The sequence below is a fragment of the Aulonocara sp. 'chitande type north' Nkhata Bay genome, linkage group LG8, assembly GCF_057382095.1.
Source record: "Aulonocara sp. 'chitande type north' Nkhata Bay isolate Kocher_YH1m ecotype deep benthic linkage group LG8, A_spYH_male_GT1.1, whole genome shotgun sequence".
Classification (NCBI taxonomy): Eukaryota; Metazoa; Chordata; class Actinopteri; order Cichliformes; family Cichlidae; genus Aulonocara; species Aulonocara sp. 'chitande type north' Nkhata Bay.
This window is the reverse complement of record NC_141351.1, coordinates 2753872-2766942: the sequence shown is the minus strand read 5'-3', so window position 1 is coordinate 2766942 and position 13071 is coordinate 2753872. Positions and strand designations below refer to the sequence as shown.

At 38.9% G+C, this 13071-nt stretch overlaps 2 long non-coding RNA genes across 2 annotated transcripts; both read left to right on the top strand.

Moving 5' to 3' along the window:
- Window positions 1–2213: 2213 nt before the first annotated feature.
- LOC147322847 (uncharacterized) lies at window positions 2214–8308 on the top strand. Its single transcript, XR_015130822.1, has 4 exons — window positions 2214–2287; window positions 3519–3611; window positions 3717–4013; window positions 4634–8308. It is a non-coding gene; the product is annotated as an uncharacterized LOC147322847 (long non-coding RNA).
- Window positions 8309–8559: 251 nt separating this feature from the next.
- LOC147322846 (uncharacterized) lies at window positions 8560–12918 on the top strand. The gene is made up of 6 exons (XR_015130821.1): window positions 8560–9551; window positions 10336–10463; window positions 11723–11817; window positions 11913–12215; window positions 12296–12340; window positions 12450–12918. It is a non-coding gene; the product is annotated as an uncharacterized LOC147322846 (long non-coding RNA).
- Window positions 12919–13071: the final 153 nt, after the last annotated feature.

Below are 13071 nucleotides of genomic sequence, written 5' to 3'. Positions count from 1 at the left end.
GAGCAGAAGCCAGGGGGAGTTGCAGTGACGCGCCCGTGAGCTCCGCCGGCAGCCAGCTGTGCCTGAGTGACCAAGCCCCAGACCAAGAGGCCGGGGACACCCCACCTCCGAAGTGGCCCGAGCGAGCCCCAGGCTCCAGGCCCCAATAAGCGGCCACCAAGGAGTGAGCCGGTGTGTACCCGGACGCCCATCCCCGGACACAAAGAACCACCAACGCACCGATGTCTGAGGGAGTCCGCCACCGGCAGGGGAAGTGGTGGTAGGGGGAGATAGGCCTCCAAACCTTGGAGGGCCTGAGATGTCCCCAGAGAGGTGGCGTCTGATACCCAACCTGACATATAGACACAGACATACAGGCACACACAGACACAAACATCCATTCCCACCCTCATGCTCTCATATGCACTCACTCCACACTCAACCAACGTGGAGACAGACATAAAGAGACGCTGTACACACGATCACACTCCCCAAGCGTACTCTACGAACCGGGTCTAGGTACCCTTGCCCCTGGAGGGGGGAACTGCACCCAGACCCAGGTGGTGTTACCCTTTTCCCTGCGGTGGGGAGAGGCAGACCACCCCGACTCCGCAGCAGCAGGGAGGCCCCACACTCCAGACCCCAGAATTGAGTTTTTAAGTTATCGCAACAATTTTTTTTTTTTTTTTACAGTGTGTGACTGTATCGGAGCCAACAAAATCACAGTGCCATGTAAGAATTTTTTAATAATGTCAGGGTTAAGAGATGAAAACTCCTGCTTATTTCTTTAAATGTCCATTTTAATATATAAATGACCTTCTGCCCACAATCCACCCCCGGTTTTGTAATATTTTTGTTATTCCTGCGAAGCCTGACGTGTCCTGTGGATTGAGACCGATGAACTGAATTGCATTGAACCTGGATGTTGTCTTACAATCGCAGCAGGGTTATTCAAGTGCAGCATTCAAGTTGCTGCCATTCAATGTGATCACTGCCATTTGCTTTTGATTTTTTGTCTTTTTTTTTGCTTTTCTTTTTTGTCTATTAATCCAATTAAATTGTCTGTTAAGTATGGTGTTGACCATGAAGTAGGACAGGCTTCAGATAGACCAGAGGTCAACTGGATGTAGCCCCAAACAGAAAGTCACTATGAAAGCAACAAAGACAGCAATTATCAGGTGTCTCCCTTCATAAATGCAGGTGTGGCGTATAGAGGAGAAGAGCCGGAGACCAAAGGCAGTCGGCTGCTAGAGGAGGACCGATCACCAACCACTTACCAATTCTGCTTGAACCATCAAGTGTATTTAATTCTGGCCCAGGGAAAGACGAACCATGGAATAGTGAAATCTCAATAGGTTATTCTTACTTTTAACCACCTGGGGGAGCTTGTCTGTATTTGCCTGTGGCTCTTGTGTTGAGCCCAAGGGCACATGACGATCCAGAGATTAACAAAGAAAAAAAAATGATGCTGAGTTAATCAGTAGAGAGACAGACAACCATTCAAACTCACATTCACACCTGTGGGCAATATGAAAATCCCTAGTTAACCTAACCTCATTAACTGCATGTCTTTGGAAGCCAAAGTACTTGGAGAGAACCTAAACAGACATGGAGAGAACATCAAATTGCAGACAAAAAGGCTCCAGGCAGATGGCGGATTTAAACCCAGATGTTCTTGCAATTAGCCAAAGGAATTCCTAATAATCACTGACCCAGCAAACAGACCCACTTGCCCAGAGTGGGCAGCAACGGGATGTTAACATGGAGAGAGAACAACAGAGACACAGGCCCCAGTTCTGCTGTAAAATGCAGAGCACATCTCAGTCCAAATGTGACAACCTATTGATTGGGCTACCTTCACTAAGTAGAGAGGGACCCCCTGTGGAGCCCTGCAGTATACCCACAACAGGCCCACACTTAAGGCATGAGCTGCCCTTGACAAACAAAACGTAGTTTAACAAACACTCCCTTGAAAATGGTCAGTTACAAGGCCTGGGATCAAAATAAGTTATTAGTAGCCAATATCCAAATTAAAAAAAAATAAACTGTGGATAACTATTTTTCTATTGTTTTTCTATTCTCTTACTTTTCTTTATTAATGACCCCAAAACTGGTAGCTGGTGGTTTATTCTTACCTGAAGTGCCCCATTGGTAGAGTTCATGTTGAGCAACCTGTCTGCTTCTTACTTTCTCTTCTTCAGGTAACTCCCACTGGTGTCCTGTGGCAGCTGTGAACTGGATTAATGCTGTCTCTCCTGGTTTTTGAGTCATTCTCAGATACCCTGCAAGGAGTTAAGTTCCCTGCTAAGTAAGTATTACTTTTCAGTGAACCTAGTTTACCAAAATTGTCTGCAAGAGATGGTATAAATTGCTTCTTTTCCCTAGAATACGTAATGAATGATATGCTTGGTTTTATTTGGGTGATAGAGAGCTGCTGATGCAAACAGATTTGCTTTGATCATTTTAAACAGATATTGGGAGAAATATTTTATATTTAAGAAAAGTGCCTTTAGGTGAGTTTGTGGAAACAAAATGTTGCATATCAAAAGTAAAAGTACCACTCTTACCTGTCTAATTTAATTTTTTTTATTAATTTAGTCAAATATGCATTGCTTTGATCTGTATAAGTCACATCCATTACATTTTATTATTTATTGTTTGTTTACTATTTGTTTTGCTATTATTTGCTTTTATTACTTTTAATAGATGATGCCTTTAAATTGTAAATGATGTGGATGCATGTGCAGGAAGCTGGCTGTTTACCATGATGACAGATGTGCAAACTTAGATCAAAGCTACAAAACTTATCATATTCCAACCATCTTAATGTGGACAGAATAATTGTTAGTTGAGGAGCTGCAGCTGTCCGATGAATGCAGAGGTTTAAAGTACAATATTATTCCCTGAAATGGGAACAAAAGTCTACTTTATTGGGAAATTAAAGAGAAAAATTATTAAGGATTACTGTGTGCTGCGGAGTATTGTTGATCAGCAGACTCCTGATCAATGTACTGTGACACACAATGTTGTTAGTAATGTACAGCCAAAGTCTATCACAACAAAAGATCAGGCATCAAATATTACAGAATGGAGTATCTATCAAGGAGTATCTTCATACCTAACCTGGTTTCAGGTGTCTTCCATGGATCAGTTATTCCACTTTCTGTTTTTTTGCAGGCTATCAGCATTCTTACTATTCTTTAAGGAAGCTGTCGAAACTTGTTGCAGGTTTTTTTTTGTAATTCCACATAAAACGATCGCGCTCAGTAAAAGTGAAGTGTATTGTGTGTGCAAGTTCCTTTTGAGATGCTCACTGATTGCACAGCTTTAAACAAACTAACCTGACAAACACTGAAGCTTAAAAACATTCAGCTTTTGTTAGAGCATTTTAAAAGTTTGCTTTCACTCATTGTTTGCATAAATGACTGCTATGGTTGTTTTCTCAAATTTTATGATGATCTTAAATTACACAATAAAAAATAAATTAAGACTACAAAACCCTGTTTCTAAAACAGCAACACTTTTCTGCTTCCTTCCAGTTTTTAAAGACATTGAGGCTTCCAGGATGTTCTACCTGTGCATATGCTTGAGTCTGTTCTTTGCTCTACAAAGCACTGTATCATCAGATCAAGGTAATTATACAATGTGTGCATCAAAAATAGAAGTATTGCTATTCATGTAAATGCATTAGAAAGAAGAAATATAATAATATCATTTGGTGCTTTTTTTGCTTTCAGCTGTGTCAGTGAATTGCAGCAAGACTGCAGAAGTTAGACAAAGTGTGACTCTAAATTGTACCATAAATTGGAAAGATGGCTCAAACTGTAGCGTTTTTGATATATATACCGTGGAGAACAAAAATGAGCCCATACAATGTTACAGGAGTTTGACAAAACACATCTGTAAAGGGGATCGTCTGAAGTATGTCTCAGTGACCGTCCCAAGTGTCACGAAAGAGGTGAACGTTACAGTTGAAATCAGGTCAGGCTGTGGTATGGCTAAATCCCATCCTGCACAACTATTCCCTTCTGCAGGTTAGTAAGTTTCAGTAATATCATCAGAAATATACAGTACTGTGCAAAAGCTTTAGGCAGGTGAGAAAAAATGTTGTAAACAGAGAATGCTTTCAAAAATGGAAAAGTTAATAATTGATTTTTGTCAATCAACAAAATGCAGTGAATGAACAAAAGAGAAATCTCATTCAAATCAATATTTGGTGTGACCACCCTTTGCCTTCAAAACATCATCAATTCTTCCTGGCTAAGAGATAAGAGATAAGATAAGAGGAGCCTCTGTTAGTCCCACACGTGGGAAACTAACCACAGATCTTCTGTGGACGTAGGCTTCCTCACATCCTTCTGTCTCTTCATATAATGCCAGACACACACAATGATATTGAAATCAGACCTCTGCGGGCGCCATACCATCGTTAGGGGTCGTTGTCCTGCTGCACAATACATTTGGGGCCAATAAACAATCATTTATATTTCTGAAAGCATTCTTTGTTTACAACCTTTTTTTTAACACCTACCTAAAACTTTTGCACAGTACTGTACGTTTACAAGAAATATGTCTGTGAATTAATATTTTGTATTTCAATTGTATTTCATGCTCATGTTAACTGTACTTTAATAAATGTACTTTACTTTGTCAGCTTCAGTAAGGGTGACAGGAAATGGACGAGGAATGCAGGAGAAGTCACATGCGATGGCCGTCGTACTCTGTGTTTTTCCCACAGCTGTGTCCATTTTCTCTCTATAGAAGTCACAGACACACAGAAATGTAAGTGGCACAGATTCTGCACTGTGAATTAAAGACTGATTGTGGTGTTATGTGGCATGTATTTGATGTATGAATGTGGATCCACCTGCTTCCCAAAAACATTACTGTCATTACTCGATAGGTTTATACAAACAACAACAACGAGCACAGCTGCAGCTGAATATTGTCTGCTGTGCCCCTGAGAGGAGCTTTGTTACAAAACTACTGTTTACTTTCATTCAGTGATGTGTGAACACTGCCTCTGTACTGTACACAAGCCTACAATGTCTCCAGTTAATGGTGGGATAGTGTGACCACAATAAATTCTAAATATTGTATAATCTGTTTGTTTGTTTGTTTGTTTGTTTGTTTGTTTGTTTGTTTGTTTGTTTGTTTGTTTGTTTGTTTGTTTGTTTGTTTGTTTGTTTGTTTGTTTGTTTTTGGAGGGTATTTTATATTTGATTACATGTGGAATAAAACCTGAAAATCTCTCTGTTACGTCCCCCCACCACATTACAATCTAGCATCTACAAACTGCACCTTGACTAGTGTACAAAGAAATCTAATTGTGTTACTGTAATGTGGCCAGCTAGAAACAGGCCCTGATGATGTCACTAGGGCTGTCTCAGCTATGTCTGGAAAACCTGTGCTGCAATCTTGCTGGCTGTTTTACAAAGATCATAGACACTCCTTAAGCAAGAGGAAATTATGAGATGTCAGATAAATAGTCAATTTTCAGTCTGCTTGGACAACCACATATTTGATTCTGGCCCAATGTACGATCACAGATAATTCTTCCATTCAGCCAAGGAACTGGTTAAAAACACGGCTCCATTTGAAGCTGAGCTGACGGCACATGTGTCAAAAGAAAACCAAGACATTGAGAGACAGAGTCAGCGAGGAAAAAAACAAACAGAATAACCTTATTTTATGTTTTTATTTTACTAGTTAATAAGCAAGTGTACCCCCGGGTCCAAAACATACATACAAATACACTATACATAAGGGTTAGAATATAATATATATAAATGCACAAATTAATTACATAATCACGTTGAGGCAGTTACCTAACAGCAGAAGCATAGTCCAACCTGTTATAATACTTTGTGATATGTCGTTATATATGATGTCATTTTTATCTATTTGTTTACAAACGTCAGGAAGTCACAAGCAAAGTCAGGCCGATGTCACAGAATGTCACATGATATTAAATATAGGCTGGCAAATCAGCATCTCTCAGTGGGCAATCATAATACAGCAGTTTTCTTTTCATTTGTGGATTAAAGCTGCTGTTCATATTTGTGGCCACCAAATGTCACCAAAGAAGCATGTGTTGAAAAGCTTCAGTAGTGAACCTTTTTCAATACATGAGCCGGTGCTGCAGAAAGCTTCATTTGGCCATTACCAACTCCTCATAATAAGAAACAAAACACCACAAAAGTTCATACCAGGCTTCACTGCTACAGTAAAGAATAACCCTTCCTTATAAAGCAGCAAAGTCATCAGGAACAAGTGTGCGATTCACACAAGGTGTGTGGAGACCAGTTTCTAGTTAAGTGACGAGGATGGAAAGAGAGAGGACAAGAGGTTGTGGAAGAACAGAAAGAACAAGCGAGGTGAAAAAAAACATTGTTTAATAAAACAAGGGTTTGTACAGTATGAATTCAGAAACTTTAATATAAAGCAACTCTATTACCAGTTTACTTCATGTACAGGTATATTGAATGGCAGCCTGAGTTTCTAGTGTCTGTACTGATTAATGCTACTTTAAGTGCTCAATGATTTGTATGTGATTCTGTGTAAATATGAGACTGCACTCATGTTGTGCGTGTATCTCATCTGATCTGCTTTGCCACAAATAGTTCTTTACCTTGAGCCCTTGCCTTGGGTATGGTAACTAAAGGCTCCACCCTGAAAAGGGTGGATGAGATTGAAATGTCTGATTATTCACTCTGAATTATTCTTAGACACTACAATAGGTCATCCAACTGATTAGGTTGCTTTTCAAGATAGCCTTATAATGTTTATTCAGTTGAGTTGAGGTTTGATGATGAGGCTGATTACATTTGCAAACAGCATATTTCATTAACATAAATTACAAGGCACTGCATGCATAAAAGTTTCAACTTAGAATCTCCCCCGCTGTCATATATTTGTCATGTGAAGCTCTAAAAAGTCTGAACCTCTCTGAAACAAGAGCTGTCTCATTTCAGTGTAGACACTCTGATGATGCTGAAGTTGATGTAGCCGCCATTATGTCGCCCATTTGTTTTGGGTTTTGCGTTTTTAGCTTCAGTGCTACCTCCTTGGCCCGCATAAATATTTAGAGGCGAGGCTAGAATGTATGTCACGAGCTAACATTCGCAAGCACCCCGAGGAAATGCAGTTTCCTCTTTCATTTCTTGAGTGTGCGTCTTGGTTAGCATGAGCATGCTCAAATGCAGAATTAAAATAAGTATATTTACCTGGTACAAAAAGGTGTTTTTAGCATCTGGCTTCCACTACAACTCAACAACATTAGTGCTGCTGATATTTACTTGTTTGTGATTTTGTGGACGATTTCCTGTCTTTAAACTGGCAAACGAATAAGATTAAGTTCCTTCAGAGGGCGTTCAGCACAGATTTAGATCACACATTAGATTGTTGATGAGATTGGCACTCTGTCAGTAAAAGTGAACTGAATCGAAATAGTTTGGCTCAGCATCAGCGCTACAGTCATGAGTAAACGTTTCTGTTCTCTCCGTGAGATTTCTTATGCAACACCTGCTTTGGCACCTATTTCACTTGTAAAGTGAAATAGGTGCCAAAGGAATGTAAAACCTGCTGCAGGGAGCTCTGTGAGGATTTAAATGACAAGCCGGCAGCAAGGTTGATGACTTCCTGGAGTTTTTTATCACCTTTACCCAGAAAAGTAGCTTAGAGTCAAAAGACTCTGCAGTTGTGTGGTTCCGCACACATTAGCTTCAGCTGCTGGCTTGTTTGTTTTGGATTATTTATTTTTTTTACATCAGTCATGTAGATTTATCATGTAGGGTTGAGTCATCCTGCAAGAAAATGGTAATGTTAAATAAAAGCCTTTGTGAATAATAAAAGGATACATTTGAGTTTTGTATAATCTGTTCAAAGTGGTTTCTGTTTTACAAATGCAGTGAATGGCGGTGCATTGTTTAGTGCTGGCACTTTTTCTGCAGAGTTTGTGAACAGGTCAGAGCTGTTGTTTATTACGTTTCTTTGTTCTCCCTGTGCCTGTGTGGCATTTCCTCCCAGCACTCTGGTATCCTCCAAAGGCATGTTTGGCAGTTTAACTTGTGATTCTAAACTGGTTATGGGCATGTTTGTGGGGGTGTATGGTTGTCTTTAACTCTATGTCAGCTTCACGCTTTATTGAGAGGATAAACGGTCAAAAATGAATACACTACCAGTCAAACTTTCTCATTTAATGGTTCTTCTTTATTTTTACTACTTTCTACATTGTAGATACATACTGAAGACATCAAATATAGAGAGCGGGATATATGGAATTATGCAGCAAAGCAAAAATACTGATAAATAACTCTGAATATATCTTATATTTTAGATTCCTGAAAGCAGCCACCCTTTGCTTTGTCGACGGCGCTGCAAACCCTTGGCCTTCTTTCAGTGAGGTTCGTGATGTAGTCAAATGAAATGGTTTTCACTTCACATGTGTGCCTTCTCAAGGTTCATTGTGAGACCATCAGATGTGTTGTGCAGAAGTCAGGTTGGTACACTATTTGACAGCGATTAGAATTCATATTATGGCGAGAACCAATCAGCTAAGTAAAGAGAAACAACAGTCTGACTGCTTGCTCAAAGGGGGTCATGTGATTGTTGGGTTTTCCTCTGTATGTATTATTGTAGGGTCTCTGCCTTGCAACATAAATCACCTTGAGGTGACTGTTGCTGTTATTTGTTTCTGGATAAATAGAATTGAATCATTAGTTTAAGAACTGAAGCTCAGTGAGTCCGGAAAATTGCTAAAACTTTGAATGTGTCCTCAAGTGCAGTGGTGAAAAACCATTAAGCGCTGTGATAAAGATTAGGGCCCAGATAAATGCCACACAGAGTTCCAGGAGCAGACACTTATTTACATCAACTGATCAGAAGAAACTGTGCGAATCAGATCTTTATGGTCTAAAACCACTGATAAGAAACCATTGCTAAGGAAAAGCAACAAGCAGAACAGCTTTGTTTGGGCAAAGAAACACAAGGGATGAACATTAGACCTGTGAAAATCTGTGTTTTTGTCCAAATTTGAGATCTTCGTTTCCAGTCGCCGTGTCGGTCTGCAACACAGAAAAGGTGAACGGATGGTCTCTACTTGCATGGTTCCCACCGTGAAGCATGGAGGAGGAGGTGGTATAGTGTGGGGGTGCTTTGGTGGTGACACTGTTGGAGATTTATTCTGAAGGCACACTGACCCAGCAACAACATGCCTTCCCATCCAGTTTAGTTCTACCATCATTTATTTTTCAACAATGACCCCAAACACACCTCCAGGCTGTGTAAAGGCTATCTGACCAAGAAGGAGAGTGATGGAGTGCTGCGCCAGATGGCCTGGCCTCCACAATTGCCTGACCTAAACCCAATCGAGGTTCGGTTTGAGATGGACCGCAGAGTGAAGGCAAAAGGCCAACAAGTGCATCTCTGGGAACTTCTTCAGGAATGTTGGAAACCTATTTCAGCTGACGACCTCATGAAGCTCATCGACAGAATGCCAAGAGTGTGCAAAGCAGTGATTAAAGCAAAGGGTGGACATTTTGAAGAATCTAAAGCATGAAACATGTTTTGAGGTATTTCACACTTTTTTATTTACTACATAATTCCATATGTGTTCATTCATAGTTTTGATGGCTTCAGTGAGAGTCTACAATGTAAATAGTCATGAAAGTAAAGATAAACCATTAAAGGAAAGGTGTGTCCAAACTTTTGACTGGTAGTGTACACGTGAAGGTATGAAAAAAATTCAAAGCAAAAATGTGTGACAGCTAAGTCTGTATGAGTTCCCTCTTTTACCTTTAAATTAACTAATAAATTAAAGTGAATGGTGGCACAGTGGGTAGCACTGTTGTTGCGAAGCAAGAAGGTCCTGAGTTCCGGCTTCCTCCCACCGTCCAAAGACATGCACCCCCTGCGACCCTGAAGAGGATACGTGGATGGATTGATTAAACTGGCATTAGCAATAAAAACAAGACTACAACTTATGTTCAATACTAATTTGTATTATATGCTGATTAAAAAATATAATATATGAAAATAAAAGAATGAAACTAATAACAGCATTCTCATTATAAAGCATTGTCTTTAACCTTTGCTTATTTCTTTTATTCTTACCTGAAAGGCCTCACAACTAGTTTTTGAATTCAGTCTGTTTTTTAACTTACCAACCAAACTTTTAGTAAAATCTAAAAAATCATTTCAAGCCAGTGTTATTCACTGACGAAGAAAAAAAGCATTTAGATTCAGTTCATTTGTTCTCTCATAAATGAAAAGTGTCACCTTAGACCCTGTTTTAAGGAATGTGTTTGCTTCTTGTTTTCCATTCTTCTTTGCCAATAAGTCTTGTAATCTCTGCAGGCAGTTTCATTTCACCTGCAAGAAACTCCCCCTGGTATCATGTGTCACCTCGACTGGATAATCTAATCTGCCCTGATTTTTTACGACTCATTCACAAATGTTGTCCAAAGAGAGACGTTCTCTACCAAGTAAGTATTAATCCTTTTTTTATGTATTTTAACTAATTCTACATGCTGGTAATTGTTAACAGTCTCGTTTTCTTTCAAAAAAGGTTATAAATCATATGCATCTTTTTATCAGGGTAATCAAGTCATTTAAATGTAAATAATGTTGCTTAGAAAACCTTCAACAAATTGCTCACATAGTAAAAGTTACTTCTTTACTTAATGCTTAAAGAAATTTACAAAAGCAAAATTTTGACCAACAAAAATAAAAAGTGCTTATTATGTAAAAAGGCTCATTTGGGGTATCTAAATTTTTATTACTATATCTATCTATATAAAAAAAAAGTGAATACAACAATTAATTCATTTTATTAGTTTAAACAAAAATTATTATATTTTGTGATTTACAGTTTCTACACCTTACTACTAAATGCTTTCCTCTGTTTTTCTTTCTGCATCTGACAAGCTGTAATTTATAAGCAATCTATGCCACTTGTAGCTGGAAGCTAACAGGTAACACGAGTTTCCAGGCAAAAAGGAGAAAAAAGAATGTTAATAAGGAAGTACTAGAATAACTGCAGCACTCCATGAATGCAGAAGCATAAAGTGTCGGAATATGAATCTGCTTTTATTGGGGAAACCACCAAAAATGCTTCTTGGGTGCTTTTCACTGTCATCCAAGAGACTGTTTAACAATATTAAGTCATCCTAATCTGGGGAGTCTTACAGAATACAGAAGAATGTACCGAACACATATGCTCAGAAGCACATAAAATGTGACACTAAAAAAAAGAGGTGGGATTATTCCAAACAGTCCATTTTGTCCGTTAACACCCGTAAAGTTTTCTGTTTTAATTCTGCAAAGCTATGAATCTGGTCTCAGCAGTGCCACGCGACTTGATGATGGCACATGACCTACAGAAGCTCCTGTTTGAACCAACATTCTTGGCAGCTGTTGTGGAGCTGTTCAAACTTGTCAATCTCACAATTGTTTGGTTTTCACAGCAAACTAAAGTAGGAAGCGTGACTCCACATGTGACAGAAGATACAATGCGTGTAACACTGCTGATATGTCCGTTTATGTCTTAATAGAACTATTATAATCATATGTTACTGTCGCTGCTGTTTTTCTTGCATTCTCAAATGATAGAAATTTAAATGATTTTTTTAGGGATAAGCACATTTTACTTTATGTTTAATGTGTCAAAGAGAACATGTTTCTTGTGTTTTCTAAAACAGCATGACTTTATGTGAACCTGCAGTAATCACTTTGTTCTTTCCAGCCGTTTGGGGTGAGGTGAAGCTTCCAGGATGTTGTACATGTTGACATGTTTGAGTTTGTTCTGTGCTCTACAAAGAAGTGTTTCATCAGATGAAGGTATTTCTATACTGCTTGTACCAGATATGTTACTAATAGACATGACCGCTCTAAAGGAAGAAGAAATTGAACATCAAATATTTCCTTTCTTTCAGCTGTGTCACTTAATTGCAACAACACTGTCAGTGCTACAGCTGGAGAAAATGTGACTCTAAATTGTTCCATAACTTCGACTTTTGGAGGGAAAGTGTGTACTGGTCAAAAGTATGACTGGCATAACACAAATGGCAACAAACTATGTGAAACTGATGCCACAAAATACACTTGTGCATGGGATGCCCTTACCTACCTGTCACTGACCATCTCAAATGTCCAAGAAGAGGCAAATGTCACAGCTGAAATCGTGTCAATCTGTGGAATGGTGAAATCACTTCCTATCAGAGTACAGCTAATCATTGGTGAGTGTATGTTTAGTTCAGATATCCAGAATAAATTGTTTTCATTGCCACTGTTAAAATAACTGCAATTTACTATCCAGATCCAAAAACGGACGTTTTCCAACCAACAACACCACCAGATAACGGTAAGCTGAAAGACAACGACTTAACCATTGTACATTATTACATATTGTAACAAATTTTATTCAGTGAATCAGTTAGAATAACTGTATTCCACTTCCATGCGTGAATCAGGTCCAGGAACAGAACGCAGCAGGCAGCGGGAGGAGTCAACACGCGTGACCACCATTGTACTTTGTGTTTTTGCCTCTGCTGTAGTTGTGTTCATTTTGTATTTCCTGTATAGAACTTACAGACGCAGAGTAAGAGAGAGGACAGTGACATACACTGCACCAGTCAGTAAAGACTTCACGGTTGTTTAAAAATGTATTTTTTCTTTGTATGATTGTTTATCAGTGCGAGGGGAATATGAATGTATATGAATGTATGTGACATATTTTCCATTTGTAAAAGATGCTGCTCATCACTGCTGACTCTTTGATCATCATATTGTTTGTTTGTTTTTTATTAACCTTTTTTTTTTTTTTAGACTTCTTTGATGTCTTATATACAATATATAGATATACAATAACAGGATGTGAATAACAGAGCGTTCACATGACTTTCAGTCTGCTCAGTAAAATGAAACAATTATGGGGAAACTTGGGAATGTTCCTGTCTAACGGAAAAGATTTAAGAACACTTGGGACTGAACCTGTTATGTGTCTGATGAATGTCTACAGATTTGTCACAGCTCTGACTCTTCATTGTGTGAACATCAGGTCAATTTTGTTTACTTATCATCCACGATCTAATA